The sequence below is a fragment of the Mus musculus genome, chromosome 6 (genome assembly GCF_000001635.26).
Source record: "Mus musculus strain C57BL/6J chromosome 6, GRCm38.p6 C57BL/6J".
Taxonomy (NCBI): domain Eukaryota; kingdom Metazoa; phylum Chordata; class Mammalia; order Rodentia; family Muridae; genus Mus; species Mus musculus.
The window spans coordinates 144,609,815-144,626,669 of NC_000072.6; the positions used below are offsets into that span (position 1 = coordinate 144,609,815).

The window sequence follows — 16,855 nt, forward strand, 5'->3', positions numbered from 1 at the left end:
CCAGGCCTCAGTGCCCCCAACAAGGCTAGAGTAAGCCGACACTGGCATCGTCTGCTTTGTCTTTTCTTCAGTGGAGGAAGCTGACACACGAGCATCTGAATAGGAATTTCTGGGAACGCCATGCTTCCTGTGTGTCATGACACTGCCTACTCCCACGGTAACCAATCACAAAGTCATTTGCTCAGAGCCTGGGGGTGGGATGGGGTGGGGATGTCCAACACAGACCAAAGACAATTGGCACGTTGTGCAATGAAGAGCTTCCATCTATCTTGTCAGTAGATTCAAAAGACATACCTCTATGTCTAAAGGATCCTTCGAGAATGACCAACTGAGGAAAAGTGGAAAGAGAAAATGAGAAAGGGCATTTATGATAGTCTGAAGTAGAAACAGTTGAGCAAAAACTGGTGCTGGAGTGCAGAGGTGCTTCAGATGGGAAAGTCCTTACCTGGTAAACAGGATGATGGGAGTTCAACCTCTAGAACCCACCTTTCAAATGGCCAAGCATGATGGAGTGTTCCTGGATCCCCAATGCTGGGGAGATACAGACAGGTAGATTCTGGAACTTGCTGACCAGGCAGACCACTTTGAAAGTCACAAGCCAGTGAGTGAGGCCCCTTATCTCAAAAAGCCAAGGCGAATAGCCCGGAGGAATAATGCTCTAGGCTGGTGTTTGGCCCCTGCCCCGATGCACACACTTGTACACACACTCACACGTGCACACGTGTATACACAGTATCTCTCTGTCCATCTCTCTCTGTCTGTCTGTCTGTCTGTCTCTCTCTCTCTCTCTCTCTGTGTGTGTGTGTGTGTGTGTGTGTGTGCTTGTGTGTGTGTGCTTTTCTCAGCACTCTAGAAAGTCCTCTTTGCCTCCATTTCCTCACCCCAAAAGATAATGGGGAAACCACTAAATTCCATTAACTTGCAATAATTCTAATAGGACTAAGTTAAATATTTCGATGTTTTGTGATCCTTAAAATCCCCTGAGCAAACTAGCACAGTGGAGATAATTGATCCAATGGCATTCTCCTCATGGACAGAAGCCATCGATAACTGCCTCAGTATCTGTTCTCTAGTACCGGAAAGAAGTCACTTGAATTATTTTGCAGCGTCTGACAAGCCAGTCCCTGTCATACCCACATTTCTAATCTTCTAGAACTCTTCAGTTGACGACCACTTTCAAATCCAGTGATATCAAAGCCTCCAGTTCAGAGGCCATATCTTGTCTGCCACTCCCCCGACATCTCTGGCTGCCCTGTCCCCCAGAATGGAATGGCCTCTTTATCTAGAAGGAGTTCATGCTGCCATGAGTCGGAGTCTGAGGGAGCAAGGTTATTGGTTGCAAATGTTCGAACGATCCTAATAATTGCAGCTAGGGATCCATCCCCTCGTGTCACAGAAGCTGGAAAAATGGGTCAGACATAATGCATTTGGTTAAGTGTCTAAACTGAAAAGGTGCTATTTTATTTTAAATGCCACGGACCTGACAGAAGCCGGGGTTACTGGTGCAATGCTCTCTCATTTGGAAATGTATCAGGGACATGCCCTCCGAGGGTCAGACTTTCATTTGCTGATGTTAATTCTCAGCTGCCTGCTCCTCGTCCTTCATTGTAGCCTGTGTCTTAGCTGGGCACGCTCCTGATTCCCTACTCTATCCAGACAGTCCATGTAAATAGTGTTTATGTTAAGGAAGTCATGTTCAGTGTGACTGGAGCACGCAGAAACTGATGTTGTTGTCACTTCAGATTAAGCTCTTATTTTAGCAGAGGAGGCAATTGGAGCAGGCAGCTGAGTGGCCCAATGAAATATTCAGCTCATTTCATTTAGAGCTACCCAGTTCCCATTGTTCATGCTGGCAAGCTGTTTAACCCTGCTGGTGCCGGCTCACATACACAGACTTCCTCCAGTAGAAGCTGCCTGTGCCATCCATCAACACAAGCTGAAATCAACCAAGGAAGCATTCAGGAGGCATCTCACCCTGTCCATTTGCTGAACCCATGTCCGTCTGTGTGGCCAGGAAGGATGTTTTGAAAGACTATGTGTGAGATATGACTCCATTTCTTGATGCCCTTTGAAGATGAGTGTGACAATGTTATTGTGTTTGAAGAGAAAATGTACCCACAGAAGAAAGAGACTAGCATTCACTCCTGACATCATTCTACAAATAGTTCTGCCAGAGGGATTGCTTAAAATCAGCTTAGGGCTGTCACCTGGGGCAAGCTGACCCCCCAAAGACAGTCACATGCACTTGGAGTTCAAGCTCATTTTCCAGAAAGATTGGGCACACAAAATCTCTGAATCATGTTTTGTCTCTTTCCTAGGGTGTCATTAATTAACCCTTACCAGGTCAAAAATCTGGCTATCTTGTCAAAAATTAGTTCATCTGTTTAGGATGACAGATATAGCATAACTGTTAAATAACATAGCATTCTGCCGTTATTTAACAGTTACAATCAGAAAGACTTGAGTTTTAGGGGCTAGAGAGACAGCCTAGCAGTTAAGAGCTTTTGTTGCTCTTGCAGAGACCCGGGTTCAATTCCCAGCACCCATGTGGCTGCGTACAACCTCCTGTACCTCAGATGATTCCTGGTCTTTTCCTGACCTCTGAAGGTAACAAGTGCATGCATGGTGTGTAGACACAGATTTAGGCAAATGGCTTATACATGTAAAATAATAAATAGATCTAAAAAATAGCAAAGAACTTAGGAGTTCTAACTTGTGATTGTTTGCTTTTCCATTCTCCTCCTCTTCTCCCTCCGTCGACTTCTGTTCCCTCCTCCCTCCATCCTTCCCTCCTCCCTCCATCCTTCCCTCCTCCCTCCATCCTTCCCTCCTCCCTCCATCCTTCCCTCCTCCCTCCATCCTTCCCTCCTCCCTCCATCCTTCCCTCCTCCCTCCATCCTTCCCTCCTCCCTTCATCCTCCCTCCTTCCCCCTCCCTCCATCCTTCACTCCTTCCTTCATTTCCCTCCTTTCTCCATCCTTCCTTTCTCCCTCCATTTTCCCTCTTCCCTTCATATTTCCCCCTCCCTTCATCCTCCCCTCTTCCATCCATCTTTCATCCTCCCTCCATCCTTGCCCCCATCCTTCCCTCCTTCCCATCCCTTTGCCTCTTTCTCATTCTCACTCCATTTTAATTCCTACCTCGTTCCCTCCTATCTCATTCCTTCCTATCATCCTTTTCCTTTTCTCCATTCTTCCTTCCTCCCTCCTTCCTTCCCTTCCCCTCTTTATTCCTCTTTGTTTTCCCTGCTTTTCCTGACAAGTCCAACAGGAAATGGCAGCCACAGAAATTATACTGAATTACTTCTGTGCATCAAATTCTTCAACTGACTATTTCAAGTGCGTGTCCTTAAAAGACAGGAATTTAGAGAAATTCTATTTGGGTAATATCTGTCAAAGAAGGAAAATGTCATGATATATTAATCACAGTATACAATGCAGTTGTAAGTGGATTCCTGAGAGCAGAGACCTCAGATGTGAGCTGGATGCTGACAAGACTCAAATCCACCACCCAAGATGTTGACACGTGGGACAGAAATGCTCTTGCACAGAGCTTTAGGTCATTGGGGTTCCCACTCAGTGGGGACGATGAGAGCCTGGTTTCTTCCCATTATCCCATGGTTTGTGATATTTCAAAACGTGCTTCTCTCTCAGCTCTTATTCATATGCATAAGGAGTCACAGGTGTAGGGCAGGTTCTTGGGACAATATGGCCCCTAGTGTCCCGTGTGGGGCACAATGCTAAGGCGCTAGAAAGGGAGGCCGATACCAACAGCGTCTTCATGAAGGGAAAAGTTTGCAAACCACATAAATGCACCTGATTTGAGTTAAAATAATCCATGCTCAGTTGTGGCCCCTCACTTTAATAGATGTGCCCCAAAAGATAAGCATGACCAGCCTTCCCAGAGCAACCAGGATCATCTGAGCAAATTGCTTGGAGTTGGTTCCCAGACCCAGAAAAATATCAGTATAAGTGAAGGGCTCTGAAATTCCATTTCATCTCTGTGGAAGAATGCACTACATCAGCCGCCTAGCTTGGTGGCACACATGTAGAAACCCAGTACTTGGAAAGGAAGGCAAACACTTGCGAAGGCCAAGGACCACCTCACCTATGCAATGTGTTAAAGGACAGCCTGAGCTAAATGAAACCTGGTCTTAAGAAACAAACCAAAAGAAAAAAAAAGTTACCTATTTGGGTAAGCAATTTGTTTTAACAGTAATTATCAGGTATTTAATCAATAATAATTAGTATTATGTAATAAAATTTAGTTGCTGTAGATTGTCCTTCAAAGACAATTATATTCAAGCATTGGTCATCACTTGGCACTGTATGGAAGAAATGGGACTTAAGCCGGGAGGTGGTGGCACATACCTTTAATCTCAGCCCTCAGGAGGCAGAGGTGCCAGCCTAGCTTACAGTTCTGCCCACCACACACTTGCACCATGATGCTCTTTCCCACCTAAACCCAAAGCAACAAGACCAGAGACCATGGACTGAAACCCCCGGTGTTGTCATCCAAGCACACCCTCCCTCTTCATAAGCTGATGGTGACCAGTGTTTACTTCAGTAATGGAGAACTGCCACAAAGCCCAGGGAATCAAGCTGACACTTGACAGCAAGTGGTGTATGAAGCAAATTTTGTCCCTGGAATCAAGAAACTGTTAGGATAAATCCACAAGAAATCACAAAAGCCTTCTACGTCTAAAGCACAAACAAAGGGCAGAAGTAAAAATTTAAAAATAGCACACACATCGGCAGCTAAAGAAATCGCGTAAGGATGGAGGAGAAGACACACTGTGGTTATTTTAGACTGGCAACTGTCAGGAAAGCTATGGAATATAAATTTGGGGCACTGTTTGTCAGAGTGTTCGTGGAAGTAATGAGAGAGGAAACAAACCCAAAATTAACTGTGGTGCAATTTTCTCTTGTGCTGATTCTGTCTGAGCAAAACAGGCATTTAATAACACACTGCCTTAAAAATATGCATAGCCTATATTATATATAGAATTATAGACCTATTTGGAGAACGTATAGCACCATACAGTCCATTAAACAAGTGATAATTCAAAATGATCTATGAACTAGTAAGGTAAGGGGAGCTTGTTATGTAGATGAAAATAACAAATTAAATTAATTGTGTGTTGATTACATCTGATTAGACAGTAGAAAAAGACCCAGTCTTCATGCTTGTATTGTACTCAGCCATTGGTCTTATGAAATCTAATCCAGAAGACCGGCATGGTGGTCACACCGAAATGCCAGTGTTCTGGAAAAGAGGCAAGAGGACATATCAAGCTTGAAGCCAGCCTTGACTCCACAACAAGTTCCAGGGCAGCCAGGTCTGTGCAATGGGATGCTCTCTCAACAAAGACAAGGGAGAAGGAGAGGGGAGGGGGAAATGGGGAGCAGAGTGGAAAGAAAGAAAGAAAGAAAGAAAGAAAGAAAGAAAGAAAGAAAGAAAGAAAGAAAGAAAGAAAGAGGGGGAAGGGAGGAAGGGAGGGAGGGAGGGAGGGAGGGAGGGAGGGAGGGAGGGAGGGAGGGAGGGAGGGAGGAAAAAGGACGGGAGGAGAGAAGACAGGAGAGGGAAAGAGGGAGGCAGGACAAGAAAAGTCAGTCCAAGCCAAGCTTCAGAATGCTCAGGAAAACAGTTAAATGTATGTAAATTTTGATAAACTTCTCCCAACTCTGTTCATTAAAGGTCTAAAGAAAAATAAAGTCTTAGACTTAGGGATTGATTTTTGGAACTTTAAGATAGAAGAATGAATCTCTGAAGAGGGTTAGCTTACTCTCACTTGTTTTTTGTTTGTTTGTTTGTTTTGTTTTTTTTTTTTTTTTTTTTTTTTTTTTTTTTTTTTACTTTTTTGAGATAGGGTTTCTCTGTGTAAACCTGGCTATCCTGGAACTCCCTCTGTATATCAGGCTGGCCTTGAACTTACAGAGATCTGCCTGTCTCTGCCTCCCAAGTACTGGGATTAAAAGCATACATCACCACACTCAGCATTTCTTACATTTTAGTTATCTACTTCTGGCCTTTTTAATTTACACCCTCCTTTTTTTCTTTCTTGAAATCATAGAAATTTGAATGCCTTAGCCAAGGAATGATTGGTAAATGAAATCTAAATAGAAAGATGTTAACAATTGAAAGATTTGGAAGAAAAGTTACATAAATTTAAGCAAAAACACAAGCTTCCCAAAACTAGCAGAAGCATACCTTGATGTCAGATACATCCGTAGTCAGCATCATGGGCATGTGCATGGACCCAGCATTGGGAGGCAAAGGCAGGAGATCATTCTTGTCTATGTAGCCAGTGGTAAACCCCCCAGGAACAGACAGTGAGATTCTACATTTGGAAGAGATCATTTGCGTACACTGACCACAAACCAAATCTGCTATCCTCTCAAACCGGCCACCTCTGCATCTAAATAGAGAAAATGCTTCAACCTAGGAGTGATTCTAGATAAATCCTAAAACCTGTTACCACTTCAGAGCTATCTCACACCCCAGCTACACACATCATAAGGAAGATGCATGCATGCTTATGCGTATGTGCATAAGCACATTTTGATAAATACTGTAGCATGTGGTAGATTCCCAAATGGATTCAGATAAAGTCTTTGATGGAAAGGAAACTCATCACCAAAGTGTTTGAAGAAAGCAACTGTTCGCTTACATTTCAAATGTCTATCAGGGTCCATATGGAAAGGCTTGGTCCCCACCATGACATTGTTCTTTGGAGGTGGACTCTAGGTTAACTGATGGCATGCCCTTGGGGAATGGTAGGACCCAAGTCCTTCTTCCTCTTTCACTTCCTAGCTATGAGTTGAGTGATTCTGTTCCAGCATCAGTTTCTGCCGTCCAGAGGCCCACCTGACCATAAACGACAACCTCCAAGACCAAAAGCAAAAGCAAGCCTTTTGCTCCCCTGAAAGATGGTTCCTCAGGAAAGATGGTTCCTCAGGAAAGATGGTCCCTCAGGAAAGATGGTTCCTCAGGAAAGATGGTCCCTCAGGAAAGATGGTTCCTCAGGAAAGATGGTCCCTCAGGAAAGATGGTTCCTCAGGAAAGATGGTTCCTCAGGAAAGATGGTTCCTCAGGAAAGATGGTTTTCCTCAGGAAAGCTCAGCAGGCCAGTGACTTATACAGGTGACCGTCCAGAGCCTGTCCTCCATAGAGCTCACCCTGGCTCCAATACATCAGAGATGTCAGACTTTGGCTAATACCCTCACTCAGGTTCAGGGTTTTGTTGTTGTTTGTTGTTGTTGTTGTTTTAGTGGACAACATTTGGCATAAAAGTCTACTCAAGTATGATTTGTGCTTTGTCAAATTGTGTGCGGAGTAGTTTTCATGCTTACTTACACAGTGTCTCGACTTCACACCAGCCCACTGGGCCTACCATATTTGTGTTCTAGCCCTTACAGGGGAAGCTTGTGAACACCAGACCTGAAGAACCTGACTATCAGGAATTTGTACTCTGTATGTGTAAGTATGTGGGGTATGTGATATTACTGCTTACGTAAAAGATGTACAACTAGCTTCTAATGAATGTTCCCTAAATCACCCTCAAGGGCCCCCATAGGATCCCATGAGGACCACAGTGATGGGCAGCATCCACCTCATTTCAGATTAAAAGGAAAAGGAGGTACCACTTTTACCAAGCCATTTAGCTTGAAAAAAATTAAAATTATAACGTCCAATGATGGGGGTATATATGGAAAAGAAAACTCGGTTCTATATTACCTGTATGCAGCATTGTTAAACAGCACAGATTTATCTGGAAAGCAATGTAGCAATAGATAACTTGACCTATTAAAATATTCATACATTTTGAAATGGTCAGCTCATCTCTGTGAGCCCAAATATATAAACACAAACACTCATATATATACACACACACAAACACACAGACACACACACACAACCACATGGACACACACACAAAGATATCCAATATAATCTTGTTTACTCTCCTGACCTAGCTAAACCTGTCCTTGCAGAGTAAGAATCCTTAACCCGAGCTCCCCCATTGCACATGTGTAACCGACACCCCCTTTAGTCTTTGCATCTTTCCCTTCCATGTTTTACTGTCTGTTGCTGTTTTAAGACATTGTCATTACTGCAATGTCACTTTGGGGCTGTATCTATAACTTCGCAGTCTGACATGATTTGGAGGTAAGGAAAATCACATGCCGGACTGCAGGTACGACAGGTGTAGGGTGCACCATGTCGCTCTACATGAAATAGAAATGACATAGAGGGACCGTAATATGAGACAAAGCACTGCAAATGATTCAAGTTCTAAATGCGGGGGTCACTCATAAGGCCCCACCCCTGAGGAATTATCTGTGGTCTAGGATATCCAGGGGAAGGAAGCCATTTCCCCTCAGCGGTGCTGTCACAAGTGCATGGTGCACTCATGGTCCCTCAAACAACCCAAATTAAACTCAGAGATTCATCTTGTTTTCTTTGTAATGATGGGCAAGCAGGAGCAGAACTTGCTAAGAAGGGGCCTGGAGGGCACAGAAAGGGACAAAACAAGTCGACCAGAAGTGACTTTGATCAAAATACAATCTATGCACTTATGAAATTGTCAAAGAAAAATGTTAAATTTCATATAACTTGGTTCCTACACCATTTCCTTTGAAATAATCACGTGAGCATATTTCAGGTGCTTACCAAAATTCTGTGAGACCGGTCAAGCTTTGCATATGCCAGATGGTGTCAGTTGCTTGGTCTCTCTGGCTCCATGACATTCTCTTAGTTCTAAAGTTTGAAACTTCTAAGCTCTTTATCCAATCACACTGCTGCACATTAATTTTTATAAAGTGAAGATATAAACATCTTTCTTCCCTACTTGAAAACCTTCATTGCCAATGGGATAGTTGGCACAGGTTCTCCCATGATGTCACCCCAACCCACACCTCCAGTCAAACTCTCTGTTGCTCCTGACATTCTGTCTCACTCACAGCCCCTTGTCATGTAATTTCCTATCCTCCTATACCTTAGCAGATGTCTTTCTCTCACCTTGAGATGGATCCTCTCTTCATTTCTGGCTAACAGCTTTCTAGTCAAGTTTCTATCCCAATTTTTATCCTAATATTTACCTTGCAAGGTATCCTCAGACCAGACAATGTGGTTAATAGCTACTCATGGGCCCCTTGCTCCAGTGTGGTAACTTGCCGCCTAATGAATGGCCTTTGGCCATGTGTTTCCCTGATAAATTACAATGTCTTGAGGTGGATACTTCAAGTATCAGTGAGACTTCACTGGGTGAGAACTCGGCATCACTCAGTTGAATGACTTTGTGAGGAAGGAGGAGATCTAAGCATATTTATGCAGTGTTTGTCTGTGGGGCTGTGTAATGAGAAACACATCGCAAGGTAACCGTCTTTGAGGCACAAGGAAAAATGCCCCTTCATAGGCCTCAGTGACTTAGGTCAAGCATGGCCCTTGTAGGGGTCAAGAAATGCAGGCAGAGTTGGGAGACAGCTCAGTGGGTAAACGACTTGCTGAGAAGTGAGAGGACTTGGAGTGCTGGATACTCAGAACTTGTGTAAGACACGTGCCTAGTGGACCACAGCTGTGACCTCAGGACTGGGGCGTGTTGGCCAGTCAGCTCAGCCAATCAGTGAGCTCCAGATTCAGTGAAAGGCCTGTGTCACAAAATCAAGGGAGTCGCCCAATATGGACCTCCATGTATATGTACATTTCTCTCAAAGGAGGGAATACAGTGAATATAGAATGCATGGGACCCCAGCTCACATGACACAGTAGACTCATTTATCATATATAGGTTTGACGTACACTCAGGACTGGGATGTAGCTCAGTTGGTAAAGTGCCTGGACCCAGTCCTTGGTGCAACATAATGTGGTGCAGAGGGCAGGCCTGTAATCCTAGTACTCTGAGGTGGAAACAGGCGGTCAGGAGTTCAAGGTCATCCTGGACTCCGCTCATAGCCAGCCTGAGCTATATGATATTCTGTCTCACAACAACAACGACAACACAACAACAACAACAACAACACAACAACAACAATAATAACAGAGTATACTAATAAACTATAGTAAAATTTAAAACCTAGCTAATAGAGTGTTTATTATGCCAAATGTCATCTACACTACACTGTCACAAAGCTGACATAACTGCAGGTTTGTGACAGGGACATAGGTATGCTCAGTCACAGACTGAACAGTCACCCTGGGGTCACAATAGCTCTAGGAGGTGGGGATTTTCAGCTGGCACAGCCTTATGTGAGCTCATTCATGAGCGTCCATCTAAATGCCGATGCCGAGCTGAGACTGTAAGCCCGTGGAGGAGCGCTCACCTAACATACACGATAGGTCGCTTAGATTCAATACTAGGGGAGAAAAAGGGGGAGTGGACTCTGTTAAGTTAGGTGATTTCTGGTTTCTTTTGTTAGGAAGCTCTTACTTTAGTTTGACTTTAGGGGCTCACTAAGACCATGCTGGTCTTGAACTTGCTAAGTAGCTGAGGAGAACTTTGAACTCCCCTCCTGTCCTCCTACCTCTACTTCCCAAGCCCTCTCTGCCATCCCCACTTCCATTAAAGGAACTTATTTAAAGATTCATTAATTTTATTATTTCATATGTATGACTGTTTTGCCTATGTATAAGTGTGTGTACCATGTGTGTGCTTGGTACCTGATTTATAATAAGACATCTGATTTATAATACCTTTGTAACAGGCTCTAATTTTCATTAGGTCTCCCACTCAAACTCTTAAAACCCACACACCTACACCAGGCTTATTTCCATGTCCAGCACTCTACTCTACTTGAAATCACGTACACCATTAGCTAAGTTTCCCTAATATCGTTTCCTAAAAGTGTCTTTTTCTTAAAAAAATTTTCACTACCTGCATCTCATAGTATGTGAGCATCCATTAGAGTTTTGGCAAGAAAAAATCTTACCACGGACATTTCTGACGGCATATACATCAGATCTAACTGAAAGAAATTATTTTAAAAATTACCATCTGGAATATGACAGTGACAAATATTACCAGATTCCGGTCAGGCCATGATGCATCTCGCTTGCTTTTAAAGTCGCTGCTGTCAGTCCCATCTCCCGCCAGGAGGCAATAAGAGTTGGTTAGAGAAGGGAAATATTCACAACAACCTGGCAGTTTCAAATAATGTCTCCGTGAAGTTCTACACGGATCACCCTTCTGCAGCAAGGCTGTTAGTTATCCCCATTATTCTGTAAGTCCCTTGAAGGGACTTCAAGCAAACAGTTTATCCTTATTCTTCTGTATGCTTTCAACATGTTGTCTTATTATGCTCTGTTTAGATATGCCTCCTGTGAAGGAGACCACACACACAGCCCTGTTAAGCAGAAATACAGGTCAAGGGCCCCCAGAATGCAAACTCCAGGCCATAAAGAGTGCCTGTGAATACCACACCAAGTTAATAGCTGAAGAAACTCTGGAATGCTGCACAACCTGTTTGGTGAGTTTAGGTAGAAGTTGGCTCTGCAGCCAGGGGTATGATGTCAGCTTGGACCACGGGTTGGCTCCGGAGGCTTGTAAATCTTGGGTCACACAGGGGTGGCATGTTGGGGTGGCACAATTTCGTGTTTATGTGAGAGCTCCTTCCAGGTAGACTATGGCTGTTTGAAAAAGAGTGAGACTTCCTGCTACCCACATCTCTGTGTGTGGTATCTGAGATGAAGGACAGTCCAGTAGAAAGCACACAAGCTTCTGTCACACACACATGGCTCAGAGTCTCTGCACTGTCACTTTAAGACTGTGTGATATTAATGACACTTGAAGTAATCCAGTCTCCTCAAGTCCTAGCTCTCCAGGCTGAAACTTCCCCCTCCCCCCTCCACATCCCCCTTCTTCTCCCCTCAATGATTTTCTTTTTATACTTAGCTATTTATGGGGATGGCATGCCTGTGACATGATGTATATGTGGAGGTCACAGGGTATTTTCTGGGTGTCACCTCTCTCCTTCCCCAAACGGGTTCCAAGAATGGAACTTGGGCCTGGGGGAAAACATCTATATCAATCTATCAGTTCAGTTCATATCTATCTATCTATCTATCTATCTATCTATCTATCTATCTATCTATCTGTCTATCTATCCATATCTTGCTGGTCTGGGATGTTTATTCCTCATATACTGTACCTTGGAATGTGACCTACTCAGGTTAAATGTGATCCATTTAAATTAGATCATTCATGTGGGCAGTCAGACAAAAGTATACAATAGAGTTGGGCATAGTGACACATGCCTTTAATCCTGGCACTCAGGAGGCAGAGGGTGGTGGATTTCTGAGTTTGAGGCAAACCTGGTCTACAGAGCAAGTTCCAGGACAGACAGGGCTACAGAGAGAAACCTTGTCTCTAAATAAATAAACGGTAATGTGGACATAGCGACAGATGTGTGGTGTTAACTTTCTGTCACTGAAACTAGGTACATGAGGCAAATGTATGACATAGAAAAAACAAAGCTGCTTTGGAATATGTTTCTAGACATTAGTCCAGGGTCACTGGGCCCCAGCAGTTTGGTGCCCATGCTGAATGCAGTGAAGTAAAACCACTCACATTATGATCCAGGAAGTAAATACAGGCATAAATACTGGCCGAGGTACCACAGTCCATCGTGGAGGCACCTCTAACTGCGCGATCTAAAGATGTGATACAAGGCCTGATTCCCTGCTCTACCTGCATCCCAATAGCACACCCAAGGCAGGGGTCTTTTTTTGCTAAGTAGTTTTTGGAGGGTACTTATCCAACACACATAGGATGGAACAATGTGAGGAGACACAGGGAAAAGTTATCCTTTTGTGACAACGAGAGATAGTGGATATGGCACGTTCCCTCAGAGCCTTCAGGAAGACCCAACCTTGTAAGCTTCTTTACTGTGGTCCCCTGAAACTCTGAGACAGTAAACTAATGTTTGAAGACTACTCATATAAGGTATATTCCCAGGAGTGCCCTCTCAAGCTAATGTATGTGGCTTCCTCAAACAGTAAACCCTTTGTATAAAATGTGCTGTGCTGTTACAGTGATGGAGAGCACGTGGGAAGAGCTCAGAGAGCAAGGGCTTATTTCTTTATCATGTGGAGCAGAGCATTGGGAAGAATCAGCCTCATTCCACAAGTCTTCCTTTCTTCCCCAGGACAATCATTTAAATTGTTATACCCTGGACTTCCACCAATGGGTGGGAAAATATCCACAGAGCAGAAAGCACGGGCATAGGGAAGCACCAATGATGAGATTTTGGGTGTCAAAAGCCCAGTGTCTTCTGGGAAACTGGAGTTGTTTCCATATACAGAAGTGGGCCCAGAAGAGACCTTTGAATAGATGGACTAACTTAGGAACAGAAATAGCCCCCTGTACATGAAAAATTCAAAGTAGTCAAGACAAGTGTTGACATTGGGTGGATCAAGTTGCACCATGAAGGTAGAACAGTTGCAATCATAATGCTCTTCACTTATACACTTATACACACACAAGCTTTCTCCTGCCTCCTTCCTAGCTGGGGTAAAAAATTATACCAGAAGATTCAGCCAAGCTGCCCTCGTTGAACAGATAGGAAAACCCCAAGGACCAGCTCTAATTCCAGACATTGAAAGTAACTAACAAGGAGTTACATGACAAATTTAACAGGGAAGTTTCAAGATTCAATGGGAAGCTGAATAAGCCTGCTTCCCTGTGGAGAATCAACTATGAAATGTCTATGTCTAGAAATTTCCAGAAAGCTCACCAGATTCTATCCCCCAAAGTTCAAGAGACCCAGTGGAATACAGACTGGATTACCATGATGAAACTGTGGAAATCAAGAGGATCGGGAAAAGAACAGGTCTGGAATCTGAGAAAAACTTGTCCCCCTTCCTGCTCAAGCAAGCAAATATGATGCTTGCTTCAAAGGCATGTAAGATCTGTGCAAGAAAGCTAGACTCGAGAAAACCAATGGGCACATCCATGAAACCCTATTTGAGCTCCAGGGAGAATGGACTATATGAGAATCAGGAGCTCAGCAAAGAGAAGACATTGAAGGGGAAGCCATGCTCAAGGAAAGAGAGTTGAAGCCAGACAAGTACAGTAGGGGAAGCACACAGGTCCCCTCAAAAGTAGCCTTAAATGTCTATCAGAACCACAAAGCACACCCAACAAAACAGAGTGCTGGTTCATATGAGAGATTTCCTCAAGTTGTTTTCCCAGCCTTCATTTCCATGTTCTAGCCCCTAAGACTTCAGCTGCAGCAGCTAATGGCTCAATGGGCAAGTGACTGGTAAACAAATAAAAACTGAAGGTTCTCCAGCTGAGATGAGTCCCAGGTGTGGCAGGAAAGATGGCACACTGTTAACTTTGGAGTTATAGGTATGGCCTTATGTTGGGCTTATAGTTTCTGGCTAGAGATTATACATATTCAGAAAAGTCTTTTTCTTTTATTTAAAAATGATCCTATTGAGGTCTAGAGTCTTATTAAGACCTAAATTTGACCCAAGGATAAAGTAGAGAAATTGTGATTGATTTATTTCTGTACTAGATAGTTTCATGTCAGCTTGATACAACCTAAAGTCATTGGAGAGGAAAGAATGTGAATTAAGAAAATGCTTTCATAAGATGGGGCCATAGGCAAGCCTGTTGGACATTTTCTTAATTAGTGATCAATGGGGAAAGGGCCAACCCACTGTGGGTGGTGCCATTCTTGGGTTGGTAGTACTGGGCTCTGTAAGAAACCAAGGTGAGCAAGCCATGGGGAGGAAGCCACCAAGCAGCACCCCTCCATGGCCTCTGCATCAGCCCCTGCCTCCAGGTCCCTGCCCTATTTAAGTTCCTGTCCTGACCTCCGTTAATGATGAGCTGTGATGTGGAAGTGTAAGCCTACTAAGCCCTTTTTCCAACCAGTTACTTTCATCATGGCACTGTTATCACTCTACTGATGAGCCTAACAAGACAAGGCATAAGTTGGGCTTATTCAAATTATGTTACAGAGTAAACCGGCCATATGGAAAGGAAGGAGAGAGAGAGCCCACTGGGGGTGGAGTTGAGATCTTAGAGACAGAAGGATAGACAGTTGTGTTCACACTGTGTCATAGTATACAAAGTCCATGGAACGGGCACCACGCTTCAAGGTGACACTGCAAAGGTCAGAGAGTTTTATGGACCCCTCTCTCTCCAGGGTTTGTTCTGGTCAGGATGGCTAACAGATGGGCCCAGGATACACTTGAAAAGTATAAGAGGTAAGCAGACGTCTCCTGAAGGGTGATGAAGGTGTCAAGGTGTGTGGCTGGGGATAAAACTTGGTGATTGACACCTGTCTACCATCCTAGCATGCATAAGGGTCTTCAGAGTTCCACTTAAACCTTGAAAAAAAGGAGGAGGAGGTAGAGGAGGAGAAAGAGGAGGAGGAGGAAGAGGAGAAAAAGGGGAAAGAGGAGGAAGAGGAGGAGGAGAAGGAGAAGGAGAAGAAGAAGAAGAAGAAGAAGAAGAAGAAGAAGAAGAAGAAGAAGAAGAAGAAGAAGAAAGAAGAGAAAGGAGAAGGAGGAGGAGAAAGAGGAGGAGGAGGAAGAAGAGGAGAAAGAGGAGGAAGAAGACAACAGAAAGAGGGTGGATAACTATAATACTAAGAAATGGTCCACACATATTCAATAAGGAATGGGAAGGTGGAGATTACTAGTGGACCTCACAGCCATGAGGCTGGAGATCCCGGACTTAAGAGCTTAAGTCCAAACCATCCCATTAAGAGCTTAGATGGACCCTCATATCTCTGCTTATAGAGTAAAATGGAAGATCTCCATGGATACATGAAAGCCGCATACCTGCCACATGTGGGAGGCTTGTCCAAGACTTCTTAGGGTCTGTCGGAAGTAGATCTTGACACCACAACAGCTTGGAGTGTCTGGAAGAGAATTAGAGTCCAATCATTTAGATTTGTGGTCTATAAAGACTGTGTCATTGCTGTAAGAACTTAGTTTGGAGAAATACTATTGAAAGGCAATCAATTGCACCTGACAACACCACACTGAAAACCCACCTACACAGAGAACATGGTAGAAAAGAAAACAAAAATGGAGTGAATTACATTGCTAAGTTCATTTTCAAATAAAATGCTCCAAATAAAAGAAAAATATACAGGATTTTAAAAAAAAAAGGCTTCTGGGGAACTTTGAAGTTCCTATCTGCTTACATGTTTTTTCACACTTGGTCCCCAGTTGGTGAGGCCCTGTTAAGTTAAGGAAACATTAGGAGGTGGAACCTTTCTGGAGAAAGTAAGACAATGGAAATGGACCTTGAGGTTTTATAGCCCAGACGTAGCCCAGACCTCTTTCCTGTCCACTCTGCTTCTGGAGAGCTATTGCAATATGACCAGCTACCTCACAATCCTTCTGTGGTGCCTCAGATAGGAGGGGCTGCACCCCTCCTTAACTGAGTCTTGCGGGAGATCGGGAAACAGCAAAGAGAAAATATCACTGAATATGTATCCAAAGCACTGACTATGTAGAACTTGCACATCTGTTTCTGATGAGAGGAGAGAAGCAGGCCGAGTAAAGGGACAGATGTTGATAGGAGCTCAACTCCTGCAGAAAGCTGGCAGACTCCTTTAGTGAGGTGACCTCTGAACAGGGGCTTGCAGGAAGTGAATGGTGGAGGCAGAGAGAGCTGCTCTCTGGACAAGGGACTGCAGGAGCAAAGGCCCTGTGGCCACACAAAACAGGTCGGGAGAGAGGTGGTGGGCAATGAAGCCGTTGTCATCTACCATTATCATTATGGACTTGGCCATTTTCTTTCCAATTTGCTCTTTTTCCATTTATCTTGTAGTTCATCTACTCATCACACAGGCACCCAGGACTGCCAGCATAGGATGAGAAAACACTAAAATAT

The 16,855-nt window shown here is 43.9% G+C and overlaps 1 protein-coding gene across 5 annotated transcripts in view; it reads right to left on the reverse strand.

Moving 5' to 3' along the window:
* Positions 1-16,855, reverse strand: part of Sox5 (SRY (sex determining region Y)-box 5) — a 953,863-nt gene that overhangs the window by 781,390 nt on the left and 155,618 nt on the right. For all 5 annotated transcript variants that reach the window (XM_011241582.2, XM_011241579.2, XM_011241577.2 and 2 more), the window contains exon 2: positions 15,793-15,872. The gene's annotated coding sequence lies outside the window, so the exon portion shown is untranslated. The remainder of the gene's footprint in view (positions 1-15,792; positions 15,873-16,855) is intronic.